Source organism: Podarcis bocagei (assembly GCF_964188305.1).
Source record: "Podarcis bocagei genome assembly, chromosome: 8".
In the NCBI taxonomy this organism is placed as follows: Eukaryota; Metazoa; Chordata; class Lepidosauria; order Squamata; family Lacertidae; genus Podarcis; species Podarcis bocagei.
Window position 1 is genome coordinate 87,254,309 of NC_138133.1, and position 20,041 is coordinate 87,274,349.

The 20,041-nt window shown below is 48.5% G+C and overlaps 1 protein-coding gene across 3 annotated transcripts in view; it reads right to left on the reverse strand.

Moving 5' to 3' along the window:
* PTP4A3 (protein tyrosine phosphatase 4A3) overlaps positions 1-20,041 on the reverse strand; it is a 101,302-nt gene that overhangs the window by 34,392 nt on the left and 46,869 nt on the right. The window contains exon 1 of one of the 3 annotated variants that reach the window (XM_081205261.1): positions 1,768-1,917. The exons of the other annotated variants lie outside the window; for them this stretch is intronic. The gene's annotated coding sequence lies outside the window, so the exon portion shown is untranslated. Of the gene's footprint in view, positions 1-1,767; positions 1,918-20,041 lie in introns of those variants that run through there. 3 annotated transcript variants of the gene reach the window in all.

Here is a 20,041-nt window from a genome sequence, read left to right on the forward strand (position 1 = left end):
CTAGAGTTGGAAGGGACCCTAAGAATAATCTTTTTTTCTCCCTTTAGAATTATTGTATTAAATCATAAATGTACAACAGCTTCTTAACTCTACACACGCACTTGAATTTTCAAAAGGAAAACGTTATGTCCCATGATCCTGGCTAATAGTTTTTCAAAACTTTGAGAAAACTCTTCAAAAAAAGGTTTCACAGAGGTAAAAGAACAGCTTCAGGTTTTCGAATAACATCGTTAAGGAAACTTATCTCAGTCGTGCATAAATATGCAGTGATATGGCAGAAGACACCAGAGCAGATGCAGAGAGCCGTTTCGTGAATAGATCCGATTATTTAATACCTTACTGGGGAGGAAGGATTGTAAAAATGCCTTTGAGGCAGTTTCTTAGCTTTTAAATTTTTGTTTCTTTCTAATGGTCTTTGTAAGAGTGCAGAAGCATTCCTTTGATAATGTTAAATTTGTAAGTTTCAGGGACCCTAAGAGTCATCTAGTCCACCCCCCTGCAATGCAGGAATCACAACAAAAGCATCCCTGACAGATGGCCACCCAACCTCTGCTTAGAAACCTCCAAGGAAGGAGATTCCACAACCTCCCGAGGGAGACAGTTCCACTGTCCAACAGCTCTGATTGTCAGAAAGCTCTGACAGAAAGTTCTGGGCACCACAGTTCAAGAAGGACACTGACAAACTGGAACGTGTCCAGAGGAGGGCAACCAAAATGGTCAAAGGCCTGGAAACGATGCCTTACGAGGAACGGCTAAGGGAGCTGGGCATGTTTAGCCTGGAGAAGAGGAGGTTAAGGGGTGATATGATAGCCATGTTCAAATATATAAAAGGATGTCACATAGAGGAGGGAGAAAGGTTGTTTTCTGCTGCTCCAGAGAAGCGGACACGGAGCAATGGATCCAAACTACAAGAAAGAAGATTCCACCTAAACATTAGGAAGAACTTCCTGACAGTAAGAGCTGTTTGACAGTGGAATTTGCTGCCAAGGAGTGTGGTGGAGTCTCCTTCTTTGGAGGTCTTTAAGCAGAGGCTTGACAACCATATGTCAGGAGTGCTCTGATGGTGTTTCCTGCTTGGCAGGGGGTTGGACTCGACGGCCCTTGTGGTCTCTTCCAACTCTATGATTCTATGATGTTCAGCCGAAATCTCCTTGTAATCTGAATCCATCGGTTCAGGTCCTATCCTTCGAACCAGCAGGGAACAAGCATGCTCCATCTTCCATGTGACAGTCTTGAGATATTTGAAGATGGCTATCACATCGCCTCTCAGTTTCCTCTTCTCCAAGCTAAACATGCCCTGCTCCATTCCTCTTACGGGGCTCTCCTACAGTGCAAATTCTCCCCTACTAAACAATGGACCTTCCCAAACAGAAGACCTGGGATTTTGAAAATCCCCCCCACTTGGAAACTCCCCCCCCACAACATATTTATTCCTCCTTTCCTTTTTCCATAACCCCTACCAGCTTGCCGCAATGTGTTGCTTTGACGAGCAGGCGAATTATAAATTTGGAAATCTGCAAACCCGTAGCTTAGGAAGAGCTGCGTGCTGAGATACCTGGGCTTGGTTAAAGGAAGAAGCAATTTTGAAAGCAGCTTTAAGAAGGCATCGCCTGTCCGTGCAGGAACCTCCTGTTGCAGGAAGTACAAAGCGTTCGTCCGAGGGTGGTGGGGAAAGAGGCTTGGGAAAATCGCTGGCTAAAGTTCTGCAAGAGGAGGAGGTGAACAAAACCAGTCCCTGGAGTTTGATTTCTCATACGCGAGGCTTACCTTTCCGAAGAGGAGAACCTCCAGGTTGCCCGAACGCCTCTTGCAGCCAGATTTTCGCCCTGCTGAGGACTGCTCAGTCCCCCTTCGAAGAGGCTGGCTGCCGGCTAAGCCCGTGGCGTGATCTGCCTGACAGCTCTTGTTTTGCAACGCTTACCTTCGGCAGGGTCATCGGCTGCTTAGCACCGGGTGCACAGAGCCTCAAAATAGAACACAAGGGCTAAGCACATAAGTAAACGGGAACAGGGCATCTGAATGATGCAAGGGATATGGCAGCCGGGGGGGGGGGGTGGACAGACAAGAGAGTGAATCTTTGTCAATCGCTCCCCCTCCCTTTGCACAAAACAGCAGCAGCAACGAAAAAGGAGAAGACAACTTTTTTCTTATAAAGAGAGTTCCATGTTGTTGTTGCTGCTGCTACAGGCTACTTCCTGCTCCTGGCAACTTTGCATTTTGGTGGGTGCCTGTGAGAGGCGGCCGATAAAGGCTTCAGAACGTGGCAGGCAGGCGAATGCCCAAGGGGACCCCGTTTCCACTTTTGCAGCCCTTGGGAAATATTACTGCAGCTATGTGTTTCTAAATCCCATTAGCTCTTAAGGGCAAGCCCTGTTCATCTGCTTCACCCTTGCTACCAGTGTAGGTCATGTTAAATCTACACAAACACACACACCACCAGCAACTGACACAAGCCAAGGCTCTACACTTGAAGCCCCACACACAAAGCCCCTGTCTGCACACTGTTTCAACTTGGATAGCGTTAACCCCGCCATGCTGCTTAGATTTGGAAATCGAGGCGCGCAATTCAGCATCCTGGGAGCTAGACTGGTGACTGGGAGTGGCCGCCGGGACCACATAACACCGGTCCTGAGAGATCTGCATTGCCTCCCAGAACATTTCCGAGCACAATTCAAAGTGCTGGTGCTGACCTGTAAATCCCTAAACGGCCTCGGTCCTGTATACCTGAAGGAGCGTCTCCACCCCCATCGTTCTGCCTGGACACTGAGATCCAGCGCCGAGGGCCTTCTGGCGGTTCCCTCATTGCGAGAAGTGAGGTTACAGGGAACCAGACAGAGGGCCTTCTCGGTAGTGGCGCCCACCATGTGGAACGCCCTCCCTTCAGATGTGAAGGAAATAAGCAGCTATCCTATCTTTAAAAGACATCTGAAGGCAGCCCTGTTCAGGGAAGTTTTTAATATTTAATGCTGTACTGTTTTTAACATTTGATTGGGAGCCGCCCAGAGTGGCTGGGGAAACTCAGCCAGATGGGCGGGGTATAAATAATAAATTATTATTATTATTGTTTATTACTATCGACCTCTTTTTTAGCATTGGAAAAATGGCTTTGAAAACCTAGACAACGCTTAGTAGGATCTCAGAAGCCAGGTCCAGGGTGTGTGTGTACATTTGCATCAACATTTGTTTGCGGGGAGAGGGAGTGTTTCAGCGCTGCACTCTTCTGTGACTAAAAAGAGAATCTTGCAAATGAAGCTTACTCGTGCAGATATGCTTATTTTAGGTAACGCGTACGGGTCACGAGCAAATTCAGTGTTTCCCGGTGCAAAGATGAGCTCTGCGTTTGTGCGTGTAAAATGTGAGAATGCACGCGCGTGCCTGAGCGCGCACAACCTGCGCACACACAAACTGTTCCACCAGCGGTCTCTAGAGTTACCTGTTCCCAGCAAGGCTGCATCCATATCCCATTTTACAGTAATTATGAGCGGTACTTATAACAACTAGGGTATCTTGGAGAGTTTTACAGCAGCGATAGTAATGGAAAACCACTATTAAAAAATGCAAGTAGTCACTCCCAGCGGTGCTATACCAGCACCTCCGGCAACTTAGGAATAATGTTGATAACCGGCAAGCCCCAGAGGCATAAAGGGATACAATGCTAAGGAAGAAATTATCCCTTGACCCATAGCTCTTGATGATGTGATTAAACAGTTCTAAAGTGCAGGGGGGAGCAAGCCGGGCGAGAAATTCTGGTATCCCCTTTGGGAGAGAGGGGAGCAAAACGAAGCCGTTTGGCCCGGGGTCTATTTATAACCCTAAATCACATTACACAGAACCGCCAGAGCCAGGATGCAGCCGCTTTGAAGGACATACCCTCATATCCTGTGCAAACTTCTCAGGGCTGTTCGATAAACATCGGCGGGCTCCCCTCTTGCGAGAGACACCTGCGCCACATCTGCTTGGCGCAAACATCTGGCTTTTGTTTTCAAGATGGCAAGGGGGGAGGGAAACCGTTGGGAGGAAGATTGCTTCGACTTTACGAAAACACTTAAAAGAAGCTAAGAACAGCCCTGTTCGCTTAGACCGAATAAAATCCACTTGGTTCAGAATCCTGTTCCCAGCACAACCCCAATAGCGGGCAAGGCTATCTGGAAGCCAAGAAGAAAAGCGCAAAGGGGACGCTGTTCCCTCTTTGCTGTGCCCAGAATAGGAGAGCTGGAAGGGACCTCCAAAGGTCATGTAGCTCAACCCGCTACTGCCTATAATCCAATTGTGTCTGGGTTCTCCCACACAAGCAGCCTCCTGAAAATCCAAGCGCACTTGCACAGACCAGTGGAAATGCATGCTTTGAAAACTTCACCAGGTCGATAAAAACAGGAAACAGAGTGCTAGCTGGCTCAGCCGCCAGCCTCTCCAGATTTGGAAAGGGTTAATTTGCTCCTTGACCAACCTAATTTCATCTGGGTCAGGCTCTGTTCTTTTCAGTCAGTCTTCCCAGCCAGCCTGCCCCCCATACAGATGTATGGGGTTTCATAATCCCAGCCAAACCAACAAGCGCCCCTTTCCCCACAGAGCTACGCCTGCGAACATTCCGCTGACAGTTCTATCAGTCACAGAATGCCCACAAACATCTCAACATCACTTGAAATGCAACAAACCAGCATCCGAACGCTTCAACGCCGGCAATATGAACACTGCGCAGGCGGGCACAAAAACACACACACACACACACACACACACACACACACACACACACACAGGCAGGCCAACAATGACGCCAGCTCACCACCTGCCAAGCTATTATTCATCTGGCAGCTCTCTGCGCGCATCACAGAAGGAGTAAGCGCTCAGGAGGATTTAGGGAAGGATCACAGGGAGATCAAACTCTTAACTAACTTGATCCAGATTTCAAACACATCGAAAGCTACTGGAGTGAAAAAGGCTACAGAGACAACTTCACCCCACCGTTCTCTGGGGAGAATTTCGCCCTGAGACGTGGGCTGGGGACCCCAGGGAATGCGCGGCGCATGTGTTTCTTTGCACCGCATACATTGCGCTGTGACTCAGGGTATTTCAGAACAATATACTCTGAAATGGAGCAAACTGCATGACTGGTCTCTTCTGGAGTTCACTGAACAAATCTCCTCCTGTTAGCCGTCACCTTTCCTGCGGAAAACCAGGAAGCTGTCAGATAATGGGAAGCAATGTTCGAAACTCCCATTGTTCCAGGCGCATTTTGCAGCAGGGAATTTCATTAGCGTGAGCCGTTTCTGAGCTCTGGGCTCAGTACTGCACCTAAGATTTCAGATTAAAACTGCAGAGTGGAAGGAAAGGAGAACCTTTTCCTGCCTCCCCACTTCCAGCTGCTCTCTGAAGACTGGAGAAGAGACCCTCTTAAGAATATTACCGTGTGGGCAGGGGAAGGGCTAGACCGTGTGAAAAATGAACATAATATTTTAGCTGCATTTCATTCATTTTCAGCTTTGTACAGTGGTACCTCTGGTTACATACATACTTAATTCGTTCCGGAGGTCTGTTCTTAACATGAAACTCTTCTTAAGCTGAAGCACCACTTTAGCTAATGGGGCCTCCTGCTGCCGCCACGCTGCCAGAGCACGATTTCTGTTCTCATGCTGAAGCAAAGTTCTTAACCCGAGGTAATATTTCTGGGTTAGCGGAGTCTGTAACCTGAATCTTTGAAGCCTGGAGAGGAGAGCGGTCGGTGCGCACCTACCCCTCTCGCTCTCCAGGCTTCAGCAGAAGGCATCCCGAAGCCTCCCAAAGCTTGTGGGGCTGGCAAGGGAAGCCTGGGTCCCCCCCCCCCGGCCCCAGGGACCACACATTCGCTCCATATGACACAGAGACATTTCCCCTTAGGTTTTAAGAGGAAAAAAGTGCGTCTTATGGAGTGAAAAATACGGTAAATATGGGGAAAGCCAAATGTCTCCGAGGTCCTAATCCAGCACTCTAACCATCACACCACAAACACCACTGCCGGGGAAAGAAGTTGCAAAAGGCTGTATTTCAAGTTTCACACAGTGGAGTCTGGGACATATTCTAGGGTTCACGAGCTGCTTACACAAAGGCCTATGGCCTAGCCTTTCATGTCTCCACACTACTGTCTCCTCACTCCACACATGTCTCCTCATGTGAACTCTGCATGAATCCTGCAACATGCACAAAAAATGCAAGCGTGCACTGGCGGGGAAAAGCTTGCAGTGGCACGGAAGATGTCGATTTCTCGTTTCTCTCCGGACATGTGGCCATCGAGATCAATACCTTTTAAACATTTGCAGAAATTATGCTGCTCATGATCAGCACCAAAGCCTTCCCTGCTGAGCCCCGTTCCCACCAACCAGTTATGAAGTTCGGAGACAGAAATCTGGAGGAACAGAAAGGAAACATATGAAGGTACTGGAATATTTTAGCCCTGGAGCCCTGGACCAGTTTGAACATGGCTGAGAGGAACCCATTCTGCCTGCCTGCAGAAAAAGCTTTTCATCAAAGGCTGGAGGAAAACTCACCACCTGGAAGACAGGTAGGGACTGCCCCTGTTTTGCATGCAGAAGAACAAGTTTCTGGCAGAGGAAAAGGCAGAGCTGTGAGCCCTGTGCTTTGTTGCGAAAGGCGTTGGGGGAACTCAACACAAAGGGATGTGTGTGTTACTTCACACAACGCATTAGGATTAAGAAATCCAAAAACATCTAAGACTCTTAGAGGACACGAACTATTTGAAAAGTAACTGTGAGGAACAGATTACGCTAGTAGGACTGCAAGAAGTTTTGTAAGGTGGATTATCTGAAATATTACAAGACTATGAAAAGAATTATTAGTTAAGGACAATTGAATGCAATATAGAAACTAAGAAATGCAAAATAAGCGATAAAAACGGAAAATCATCAGAGGCGTTGACGGAAGTCTAAAACATTGTACAGTGGTAACTCGGGTTACATACGCTTCAGGTTACAGACTCCGCTAACCCAGAAATAGTGTTTCAGGTTAAGAACTTTGCTTCAGGATGAGAACAGAAATCGTGCTCCGGTGGCGCGGCAGCAGCAGGAGGCCCCATTGGCTTAAGTGGTGCTTCAGGTTAAGAACAGTTTCAGTTTAAGAACGGACCTCCGGAACGAATTAAGTACTTAACCTGAGGTACCACTGTATAAGACGAGAAGTTATGATTTAGGAGTGTTTGAACTGGTATGCTAAAAAATTAATAAAAATGTATTTTAAAAGAAAGAAAGGAATGAAATCCAAAAGAAGGATCATCTAGGGCAGCTTGAAGTTTCGGGAGTGATCAAAGAAAAGTCCTTCTTCACGCAGCTCTTAGTTCAACTATGGAACTCGCTTCCGCAGGAGACAGTGGTGGTTTGAAAAGATCAGCCAAATTCTCTGTTAGCAATGGCGGCTATGCTCTTGTCTCCACAGTTGGAGGCAGCGATGCTTCTGTTGGGAACTACAGGTGCGGAGAATGCTCTTGCGCTATGTCAGGGAACTGACATTGGAGCCTGAGGCGGAGGGAAGGCTCTCAAATGATGCTGGAGAAGGGCCCAGCAGGGAGCGAGGCAGCTCCGCAGATGGGGAAGCAAATCAGCGCAACACCAGGGATATAGAGGGGCTGATGGGGGAATTGGCGAGAGGGCTCCAGGACTCTTCACCGGACACCAGCGGGGAGAGCACGGGTCCTCCGCTACCCACGCCAACCCTGTGCAGGAGACTTCAGCGCAGAGAGAGTAGGAGGAGACTGGGTGTCAGACAACTTTTATGTTGGAAAAGATTTAAGAAACGCCCACTGATGGATTCTGCTAGCGACTGAGGCAGCCACGAAGTGAAGGGCTGTCCAGACTGAAAGGTTTAGCAAGGCAACAAAGGCTGGAGAGGCGGCAACTTACGCACGAGCAACCCATACACATTACACGCTAGGATCCTGCATGTGGGTTTCTTACAAGGCATCTGGTAGGCCAGTGGGAGCAGGATGGCCAATGCTCTGATTCGGTATTCCTATTCACGGCAGTGATGCTGCAACATACAGTTCACCGGACCACACTGCCTGGGACAGCCATAGGAATAGATCCCTGGAACTCTCCCAAAAATAATAATAAAAAAATTCCTTCCAGTAGCACCTTAGAGGCCAACTAAGTTTGTTATTGGTATGAGCTTTCGTGTGCATGCACACTTCATCAGATACCAACTCTCCCAGTTTGAGTTCCAGCAGCTCCTGCTTGGGGAACTGGATGCCAGCGTTAAATCCTGAACAGTAAACAATGCTCAGCTTGACAGGTGAGGCGTGGGAAAGCCAGCGGCCCCAGAGAGCATGACGCCACCTCGCACCTTGGCGGTGGATGACTGTAACCTCAAAGGCCACCCTGGAAACTAATCGTCAGCCTGACAGCTGCTGCAGATGTCTGCATGTCCCTGTAAACAGAGGCAGAGTCGCTGAGATAATTGCAAGGCGATGGCTGTCTAGGCTTTGCACCAAGGATACAGAGGGTATCAGTGACGCTCGGCAGTTTGCAAAAGGAGCTATAAAGTTCTTGCCGTCTAACGTACAAATGTCGGTGATGACTTTTGCTAGGTCAATTCAAGGTTCATGCAGGTGCCCCTGAACGATGTGGAAGAAGGAACTTAAAGCACATCAGATTGCAATTAGGGGAGATATATAATAATAACGGGACACGGGTGGTGCTGTGGGTTAAACCACAAAGCCTAGGACTTGCCAATCAGAAGGTCGGCGGTTCAAATCCCCATGATGTGGTGAGCTCCCCTTGTTCGGTCCCTGCTCCCGCCAACCTAGCAGTTCCAAAGTATGATGTGCAAGTAGATAAATAGGTACCACTCCGGTAAACGGTGTTTCCGTGCGCTGCTCTGGTTCGCCAGAAGCGGCTTAGTCATGCTGGCCACATGACCCGGAAGCTGTACGCCGGCTCCCTCGGCCAATAAAGCAAGATGAGCGTTGCAACCCCAGAGTCGTCCACGACTGGACCTAATGGTCAGGGGTCCCTTTACAATAGTAGTAGTAGTAGTAGTAGTAGTAGTAGTAGTAGTAATAATAATAATAATATATTTATACCCCGCCCATCTGGCTGGGTTTCCCCAGCCATTCTGGACGGCTCCCAACAGAACATTTCCAGGTCACCTTCAAAGGTAGCCCCATGTGGAGCACATATATAAAAAAGAACCCCCAAAACAACAAGGGGGAGATTATTTGATTCTACTTGCAGAGAGGAATGACTGTTTTTAACTTACTGCGTTCCTATAACAGAGCAAGATCCACTATTCTGTTCCCAATAGCAAACAGATGGGTACAGCAGTGTGCATTTACTGCTTTGAACACAAAAGGGTACAATGCTTCTCTCCAGGAGGCTGGTTTCTTTGGAAAACACAGCCCAATGATGCAAGAGGAAGTTTACCATTATGCCAGTCTTGCTTTAAAAAGTGGAAGTTCATGCATCACGGTAAGCTATGAACCCTGGTTTACTGTACGCCAGGAAACTGAATCTGCTCAGCTTCTTGCGTCTGGGAGGAGGAAACAAACCGTGATGCCAGGCTTAGCGCTATGCCCAGAGGAAGGATTATGACCTGTCGCCAAGGTGTGTCCTTGGCTTAATGATAGTGGGGTTGTTAGAAGGGGGTACGAACCACAACCCCCCTGGATCAGACACAAGGCTGAAGCAAGGGATTGTGGATTCCGAAAAGCCCCGGTGATATGTGTTCACAGTAAACCGTCAACTGTTAGCGTGATGTGTGATATGGGCTCTAATTAAGCTTTTTTAGGCAAATGAGAAGGTTACGTACTAAAAGAAAATGGGGTTCAGACCAAGGTTAGTTTACGAGCAAATTCCAGGGTCAGCACGCAATTCTTAAATGTAGGACAGGATGAGAGTCGCCACACATAAATTACATCAACCCCTTCAGAGCCTATATTTTTATTTATATCCCCACTTTTTTCCCCGGACAGGGACTGAAGGTGGCTTACAGATACAGTCGTAGCTTGGGTTACAGACGCTTCAGGTTACAGACCCTGCTAACCCAGAAATAGTACCTCGGGTTAAGAACTTACTGCCAGGAGGTGTAATGCATTTCATGTAATCTTGTTATGTTTATTTTGCCAAAACATTGGGCTTTTGGGGGGGGGGTATCTTTGTCGTATTTGCTGTTGTGTTGGTTCTACAGAACAACTCGTGTGTTGCAAATATATTCACTAATATATTTGAAATCAATTGAACACACGTCTGTCAATCTTTGAAAGTCCGCAGAAGTATAATAATATATTAGAGAATTTACAAATGCACGCAGTTTGTTTTTGTTACTAAATTACATATATTATGCAATAAGAATTACAGTGCTATTTAGTATACTGGTCTGTGTGTTGCTTGTATTGTTTGTTGTGTTGTTCTACAGATGCTCAAACAGTCTTGCCCCAGCCTGACACCGCACAAGTGCTTTTGCCTTCAACTCTCGTCAGCCCCAGCCTGTAGCAGTCGGAATGTCTCATAAAAGCCTGAGAGATTCTGGCAACAACAGGACAATTTTATGCCTCCTGATTTATATAGGCACAAGCAGTAACTTTCAGGTACGGACCAAGTGAAACTCCAGGAAATGCCAAGCCTTTCATTTTCTCCTTAACGAAAGGCCCCGGCAACAGGCAGGCTGCTATTAAGTTTTGCCGCGAGCTCCTTTTCCAGAACCCTCAAATTGGCCATAACTCCGGAAGCCGTGAGCAGGACGGGACCGGGGAGAGGGAGAGAAGGGGGTGCCATCTAAAAGCAGCCCGCTCACCCTGTAACTAAAAAAAGGTAAAGGGACCCCTGACCATTAGGTCCAGTCGTGACCGACTCTGCGGTTGTGGCGCTCATCTCGCTTTATTGGCCGAGGGACCCGGCGTACAGCTTCCGGGTCATGAGGCCAGCATGGCTAAGGCGCTTCTGGCGAACAAGAGCAGGGCACGGAAACGCCGTTTACCTTCCCGCCGGAGTGGTACCTCTTTATCTACTTGCACTTTGACATGCTTTCGAACTGCTAGGTTGGCAGGAGCAGGGACCGAGCAACGGGAGCTCACCCCGCCGCGGGGATTTGAACCGCCGACCTTCTGATCGGCAAGCCCTAGGCTCTGTGGTTTAACCCACAGTGCCACCCACGTCCCTCATACCCTGTAACTACTACTTCCCATAATGCCTTGCATTGAACTAAGGTGCACATTGAGCAGGGTGGAAATTTCCCTTTGGCTTTGCTACCCCTGCTGGGATAACCACCCAGAAAGAAAAGCAGAACTCTTTTTGACGTATGGACGCACAGAGGTGTGGGTGACCAAAAGATGCTTTTGTATCCAAATGACAAGGAGATTTTGACTAATCACGGATGCAGCGATTGAAGTGCTATCACATTTGCAAAGCCAAGCAGGGTCCGGTATGATTCTGTCAGGGAACTGACATCGGAGCCAGAGGCAGAGGCGAGGCTCTCAAACGATGCTGGAGAAGGGCCCAGCAGGGAGAGAGGCAGCTCATCAGCGGGGGAAGGAAATCAGCATAACACCAGGGATAAAGGGGGGCAGATGGGGGAATCGGCGAGGGGGCTCCAGGACTCCTCGCCGGAGACCAGCGGGGAGAGCACGGGTTCTCCGCTACCCACACCCTCCCTGCGCAGAAGACTTCCGCGCAGGGAGAGTAGGAGGAGACTTGGCGTCAAACAGCTTTTATGCTGGAAAAGGTTTAAGAAACGCCCACTGACGGATTCTGCTAGCGACTGAGACAGCCACGAAGTGAAGGGCTGTCCAGACAGAAAAGGTTCAACCAGGCAACCTAGCCAGGAGTGGCGGCAACTTACGCACGAGCAACCCCTATTATTATTACAGCAATCCGTCAGTCGCTGACGTTGCTTGTGCGCAGCGACAGGCAGGCAGCATAATGAGCCAAACCGGAGAAGCCGGCGCCACGGAGGGAGCAGCTGGAGTGCAAAATCTGGTGGAGAGGAACCGAGATTTGGAACAGCATGTGGCTCTTCTCACGGCGCAGGACGAAGTTGGGTCAACAGGTCGGGCCGGGGGTGGAGGGGGTCCTGGGGGGGAGGTGGATGTCAGGGAACTGACATCGGAGCTAGAGGCGGAGGGAAGGCTCTCAAATGATGCTGGAGAAGGGCCCAGCAGGGAGAGAGGCAGCTCCACAGATGGGGAAGCAAATCAGCGCAACACCAGGGATATAGAGGGGCTGATGGGGGAATCGGAGAGAGGGCTCCAGGACTCTTCACCGAACACCAGCGGGGAGAGCACGGGTCCTCCGCTACCCACGCCCACCCTGTGCAGAAGACTTCCACGCAGAGAGAGTAGGAGGAGACTGGGTGTCAAACAACTTTTATGTTGGAAAAGATTTAAGAAACGCCCACTGGCGGATTCTGCTAGCGACTGAGGCAGCCGCGAAGTGAAGGGCTGTCCAGACAGAAAGGTTTAACAAGGCAACCTAGCCAGGAGTGGCGGCAACTTACGCACGAGCAACCCCTATTATTATTACAGGTTCCAAATTGGATGGGGGACCATATGCTGAAATTCCTGCATTGCAGGGGGTTGGACTAGATGACCCTAGGGATCCCTTCCAATTCTAGAGTTAGGAAGGATTTTCCAACAGTAAGACCTGTTTGACAATGGAACAGATTCCCTGGGAAGTTGGTCGACTGTCCTTCCCTGGAGTTTTTTAAGCGGAGGTTGTAAGGCCATCTGCCAGGGAATCTTTAACTATACAGTGGATTCTCAGGTTGTAAACATGATCCGTGCGGGATGCACGTTCGCAACCCACAGTGGCACGTCTGCGCACGTGTGAGTTGCGATTCGGCGCTTCTGCACATAGCGTGATTTAGCAAGTAACCCGTTCTGGTACTTCTGGGTTTCGGCGGTCCACAACCCCCCAAAAAAACATGCAACTTGAAGCGTCTGTAACCCGAGGTATGACTGTAATTCCGACATTGCAGGGGGTTGGACTACAAAACCCTCAGGGTCCCTTAAATGATTCTATATGTGCTGCAGCTGAGAATAATTGAGATTCCTAGCCAGAGCTGTGTGTACTCTGTGATAAAAGCAAAACAACAACAACATGCAGCTAGGCCTCCACCTCTTGCCACAAGGCTGACCATGTTAATCTCACTTAACTTCCTGCACCCAGCGGATGAGAAAAAAATCAACAGAACGTAGAACTCTGGGGAGTTAAAGAAAACGCCTACGAGAAGACCAAAGGGTGAATATTCAGTTTTCAACTTCCTGGAGAAGCCTGGGAAGAGTTCCAATTTCAAGCACCCCAAACTAAAGCTCCCAGGTGTTTGGTGTGTTTTTTCCCCCTTGGGGGGGTGGGAGGCCTAAAGGAGGAAAGCCTCATCCCCCACTTCCAAAAATGGCAGAGCAGTTGGGAAAGGGGGCAGAAGGCAACCAGGGGGTGGGCATCTTGCCAAAAGCATAACCTGCAAAACAACCTAGATTTGGGTGCTCCTAAGCCATCGAATTGCCAATAAAGGTCCGTATAGTTAAAGCTATGGTTTTCCCAGTAGTGATGCATGGAAGTGAGAGCTGGACCATAAAGAAGGCTGATCGCCGAAGAATGGATGCTTTTGAATTCTGGTGCTGGAGGAGACTCTTGAGAGTCCCATGGACTGCAAGAAGATCAAACCTCTCCATTCTGAAGGAAATCAGCCCTGAGTGCTCACTGGAAGGACAGATGCTGAAGCTGAGGCTCCAAGACTTTGGCCACCTCATGAGAAAAGAAGACTCCCTGGAAAAGACCCTGATGTTGGGAAAGATGGAGGGCACAAGGAGAAGGGGACGACAGAGGACGAGATGGTGGGACAGTGTTCTCGAAGCTACCAGCATGAGTTTGACCAAACTGCGGGAGGCAGTGGAAGACAGGAGGGCCTGGCGTGCTCTGGTCCAGGGGGTCACGAAGAGTCGGACATGACTAAACAACAACAACAAAAGCCATCGAATCTAGAGCACAGCTGGGGGGCGGCCAGCGGCATTAGCTCTCTCTTTCACCTCGCCCAGGTACAGCCGCATCTTGCAAAAATCCTAGGATTAGATTGCTCGCTGGAGATTAAACGGTTGTGTCACAGCACGTCTGCTCATTCCTCCTTGTGCTCCGATTCCCCTTCCTCTCCAAGACGGCTTCCTTTGAGATGAAAGATTTATCTCCCCCTCATCACCCTAAAGCTGTCACAGCCCAGTCCGGGTGGATATGATTTTTTTATTAAAAAAAAATCAGATTTTTGTTAATCAGATTTTTTTGATTTAAATTGGATTTTTAAAATAAAATGCCTTCGCAGGAAAAATCTTTCTAAAGATAGTTTTCTATTTAGGTTGCATTATAGTCCAAAAGCTATTCATCAGGAAATAAGGATTTGTTTTAAGATTTGCATGTGTGCTGAAACTCTAGGCTAGGGGTTTTTGTTTGTTTGTTTGTTTTTAAAGTTTAACCGCATCAGTTAACAAACATGGATACATATGCTATAATGTTATTGTTTTAGTTAAATAAATTGTTTAACATGTTACTAAGGATTATATTTCTCCTTCCAATAAAGTACAGCAGAAAAGTTGTCCAAATATAAACAGTTAACTTATTAAACCTCACAATCATTTCATAATTACATCAATATATTTCTAATAGCATAACCAAATCAGGAGTTTTTGATGTAACCGTAAAAGCTACTATGAAAATTTATTATTCCAAAAATGAAAACTTCATCTGGTTGCAAATATTAAGATTATACATTGGACGCTAGGGTTGCGAATGTGATCTGTGCGGGATGCACGTCCGCAACCCACAGCGTCGCACCTGCGCATGCGCGGGTTGCGATTCGGTGCACGCGCAACCGCTGAAACCTGGAAGTAACCCGTTCTGGTACCTCCGGGTTTCAGCGTTCCGCAACCTGGAAAAACGCAACCTGAAGCGTCTGTAACTCGAGGTATGACTGTACCAGCAAAAAAATGATTTTAACCAAGTCTTACTGACTAGTGATTTAAATCGTATTTATTTCAATCAAATCCACCCTGGTCCTATTTCTCGCTCAGGTGCAGGGAAAACTGAGCCACCTTGGCAAACTTTGCCTCAACCCCATCTCAAGACACAGCCTGGAGTTCACCTTCCATTGCTCCTAGGGGCCAACCTTACAAGGCCAAAAAAGTAATAAGTTACAGCAACATCCTTCCTTTCCCCCTCCATCCTGCTGTAAGAAAAAAGGATACCGTGCAGCTGGAGAAGGTTCAGAAAAGGGCCACCAAATGATCAAGCGTCTGGATTATTGGTAGGCAAACTAAGGCCCGGGGGCTGGATCCGGCCCAATCGCCTTCTAAATCCAGCCCGCGGACAGTCCAGGAACCAGCGTGTTTTTACATGAGTAGAATGTGTCCTTTTATTTAAAATGCATCTCTGGGTTATTTGTGGTGCCTGCCTGGTGTTTTTACATGAGCAGAATGTGTGCTTTTACAGTGGTGCCTCGCAAGACGAAAAGAATCCGTTCTGTGATTCTCTTCGTCTAGCAGTTTTTTCGTCTTGCGAAGCAAGCCCATTGAAGGATTAGCAGATTAGCGCTATTAGCGGCTTATCTGCTGATCGGATCAGCTGATAAGCAGCTTAGCGGCTTAGGAAAAGGGGGGGGGAACCCAGCAGGAACTCGCAAGACATTGTCGTCTTGCGAAGCAAGCCCATAGGAAATTCGTTTTGCGAAGCACCTCCAAAACGGAAAACTCTTTCGTCTAGCGAGTTTTCCATCTTGCGAGGCATTCGTCTTGCGGTGCACCACTGTATTTAAAATGCATCTCTGGGTTATTTGTGGTGCCTGCCTGGTGTTTTTACATGAGCAGAATGTGTGCTTTTATTTCTGTAAAAAAAATGATTTAAATCCAGTCTTACTGACTAGTGATTTAAATTGATTTGATTTAAATCAAATCCACCCTGCTGTATACCCACATGAGACCTACATGGACAACAACAATTAAGGCTGCATTTTATTTAATCTCTTCTTGCTAGCACAACTTACTCTGTTGTTGCTCAGTCTGTCAAAGGGGTGAGGAGTTCTGGAGGGGGAGAAATGGGTCCTGCCTCCAGCTATGAATAAACTTAATTCAGGTGCCCTCTCGACTTCAGCGGCTTACCACAGGTTGCCTACACGTTCCCCAAATATAGCAATCGCGATTAAGGCGAAAGAGGGCCGGTTCTTGATTTAGGGAACCGGGGCAATTGGCGGTTCCTGCGACAGTTCCTCCCACGTCACTCTGTTCATGCAAAAATTCAGAAGCCTTGCGAGAAGATCCACACTGACTCTCCTATGCTACCTCTTACTCTTTGCCCTGCTTTCCTGTCAAATAAATAAATAAATAAATTTTATACTCAGCCCATCTGGCTGGGTTTCCCCAGCCACTCTGGGCGGCTTCCAACAAAATATTAAAATACAATAATTCATCAGATATTATTGTTGAACTACAACTCCCATCACCCCTAGCTAGCAAGGCCAGAGCTCAGGGATGATGGGAGTTGTAGGCCAACAACATCTGGGGACCCACAGGTTGAGAACCACTGCAAGTCTTATTTCCCAAATGATGGACTGGTTGTGGGTGATTCTCAGTTAAACATCTGACTAGTTTATAGCAGTTTTCGTGGGGGGGGGGGGAGAGAACAATGCCCACAAGTTGACACGTCCTTCTGGAAAAGCCACTACAGTGGTACCCTGGGTTACATTCGCTTCAGGTTACAGACTCCGCTAACCTAGAAATAGTGCTCCAGGTTAAGAACTTTGCTTCAGGATGAGAACAGAAATTGTGCTCCAGCGGCGCGGCGGCAGCAGCAGGAGGCCCCATTAGCTAAAGTGGTGCTTCAGGTTAAGAACAGTTTCAGGTTAAGAACGGACCTCCGGAACGAATTAAGTTCTTAACCCGAGGTACCACTGTACAAATAAAATGGGTGGGGTTTTCTTTGCACCCAAAGAAAATAAGTGTTGGAGCCTCTCTAACTTTAATCATGGGGGGCAAGGCCCCACAAAAAGACAGCTCGACCACTGCTACTCATTCACACGCACCCCCCAAAATCGACTGATATATTGGGGTGTTCCTTTGGAGGGGTCACCCTGTTCATTCAAGACACTAATCCCGATGGCTCAGTGCTTCTGGCTGTTAACCAGAAGGTTGGTGGTACGAGCTCACCCAAGGGATAGCTGTGGACAGGATTCCTGGATTGCACGCGGGTCAGACTGGATGACCCTTGGGGTCCCTTCCATCTCTAAATTTCTAAGATTCTAGTGAAGCCCAGGAGGCAAGGCTGTGCACCAAGGACATGCTCCAGACAAGGGTCATGAAGCAGGGAAAGCAAACAAGAAGTAATAAAATGAACCACAGTGTCAAGACATGGTAGTAACCTCCAGTGGAATACAAAATAAATGGAGTTATGAATCATATCTAGAAAGAATTAGGAGAAATGGGGATGAGAACAGACAGCATGTGGTTTAAGAGGGCATTTCGCAAATGAAATTTAGCCTCTTTATCTATTTACTGGCATGCCTTTTAACCCTGATCCGATACACAAATTTATACTGAGAATTCCATACTTTTGCTCCGATATTTACAGAAGACAATGAAGTTTGGGTTATTTACGCAACTGCAAATTTAGAATACACAGAGAGTTGTGTTAAAGGAAAGAGGAGATCAAATACTTATTTACGATTCGCTGTGTAGATCACCCACTTCAATTCTGAATGTATTTGTATGTGTGTTAATAGGCATAATAAAATTTAAGTTTAGTGGGGGTTTTTTAAAAAAAGAGAAACCAAATTGGGGAGGTTTAAGAATAGCAGCATGGGACGCGGGTGGCGCTGTGGGTAAAAGCCTCAGCGCCTAGGACTTGCCGATCGAAAGGTCGGCGGTTTGAATCCCCGCGGCGGGGTGCGCTCCCATCTTTCGGTCCCAGCGCCTGCCAACCTAGCAGTTCGAAAGCACCCCTGGGTGCAAGCAGATAAATAGGGACCGCTTACTAGCGGGAAGGTAAACGGCGTTCCGTGTGCTGCGCTGGCTCGCCAGATGCAGCTTGTCATGCTGGCCACGTGACCCGGAAGTGTCTGTGGACAGCGCTGGCCCCCGGCCTATAGAGTGAGATGAGCGCACAACCCTAGAGTCTGGCAAGACTGGCCCGTACCGGCAGGGGTACCTTTACCTTTTTAAGAGCAGCAGCAAAGGATTAGAACCCACCCTACTCTATTGGGGGACCTCTGCTTGAATTCACTGCGGCGGCGGCCGGCCGGATTCCCCCGCTTGCAATTTCGAGGACTGTTTTCCAGACAAAAGAAAAGGGGGGGGGGAGGGAGAGAGAGAGAGAAAAGAGAGCGAAGCAGCTGGGTGCGTCTGGCACAAAGGAAAGGAGCAACAGGAAAGCAAAGTCCGCCCAATTCCCAGTGGGTGGAAGGGTGTGGAGAGGCAGGATGTGGAAGATGAAAGGGTTAGAGGGAGGAGGAGAGGCGGGGAAGGGTGGGGGGACGCCCCAAACATCTGCATGAATGGGGCCAAGTGGAAGCCGGAAAGATGGGAAGGGAGTGCGAGAGGAAGCAACAGAGTGTCATCCGCCCAGACGGTTTTTTACAAAAGCCACCAATAGCCGCAGACATCTGCCACTCCGGCAGGAAATGTGCAGGACAGCTCCAAAGAGAGAGGCGCTGTCAAAAGAGCTTCTGCATTTGGAAGCAAAAGGAAACGCCATCTGCTATAAAAAGGACGCAAAAGTGCACATTCCGGGAGTTCACCTTCCTGTCTCCCTTTCCCCCGCTTTCGCTCCCTCTGCTTCCTTTGGGTTTTTTCTTTCTTTCTTAAAAAGCAACAAGAACGACACCGAACCCACAAAGGCAGGCCAGCGGGTGCTCACAGTGACCTGGTGAAAAGGTTGGAGGAGGAAAAGGAAGCAAGAGACTCGTGCACCTCCCGATTACTCACGAACCGGAACCTCTGTCCGGCGCTCCACCCCGGCGCTAGGGAGCAAGTGGGAGAAAAATCCATGCATTGGACAGGAGCAGGGAAGGGATTTTGTTGCTCTGTAGGAGCCGGAGAGAGAGAAAGGACTGGAGGGGTTGCAGAAGGGAGGGTTGGAAAGGGAGCGGAGGGGATAAATGAATGCAAGGATGCATGCGCTAAATGAATGCAGGGATGTACGCGCTAAATGAATGCAGGGATGCATGCGCTAAATGAATGCAGGGATGTACACGCTGAATGAATGCAGGGGTGCATGCGCTAAATGAATGCAGGGATGTACGCGCTGAATGAATGCAGGGGTGCATGCGCTAAATGAATGCAGGGATGCATGTGCTAAATGAATGCAGGGATGTACGCGCTGAATGAATGCAGGGGTGCATGCGCTAAATAAATGCAGGGGTGCATGCGCTAAATGAATGCAGGGATGCATGCGCTAAATGAATGCAGGGATGTACGCGCTGAATGAATGCAGGGATGCATGCGCTAAATAAATGCAGGGATGTACGCGCTGAATGAATGCAGGGATGCATGCGCTAAATAAATGCAGGGATGCATCCATTGCTCCATCCACAATGGAGAGGAGCACTCATGTTATTGTCTCCAGGGGTCCACCAACATGGTTGCTAGGGTAGGCCGCGAATTTAATTTCGGAAATTACTGCGCACTGGACCCTCCTTTGGAAGCCGGTCGCCAGATGAGCGAACCCCTCTCCCCCCAAAACACCCGCACATCTCAAGACAGCTTCCTGCGCAATCACCGCGGTGAACAAAAGCCTGAGAATCTACAGATCGTGGAAATAAGGAGCGGGAAAAGGACCCGAGGGTCATCTTGTGGGGTGCCTCAGAGTTCTGCCCTCTCCCCCATGCTTTTCAACATCTACATGCAGCCGCTGGGAGAGATCATCAGGGGGTTTGGGCTGGGTGTTCATCAGTATGCGGATGATATGGAGCTCTACCTCTCTTTCAAATCAGAACCAGTGAAGGTCCTGTGTGAGTGCCTGGAGGCGGTTGGAGGATGGATGGCAGCTAACAGATTGAGGTTGAATCCTGACAAGACAGAAGTACTGTTTTA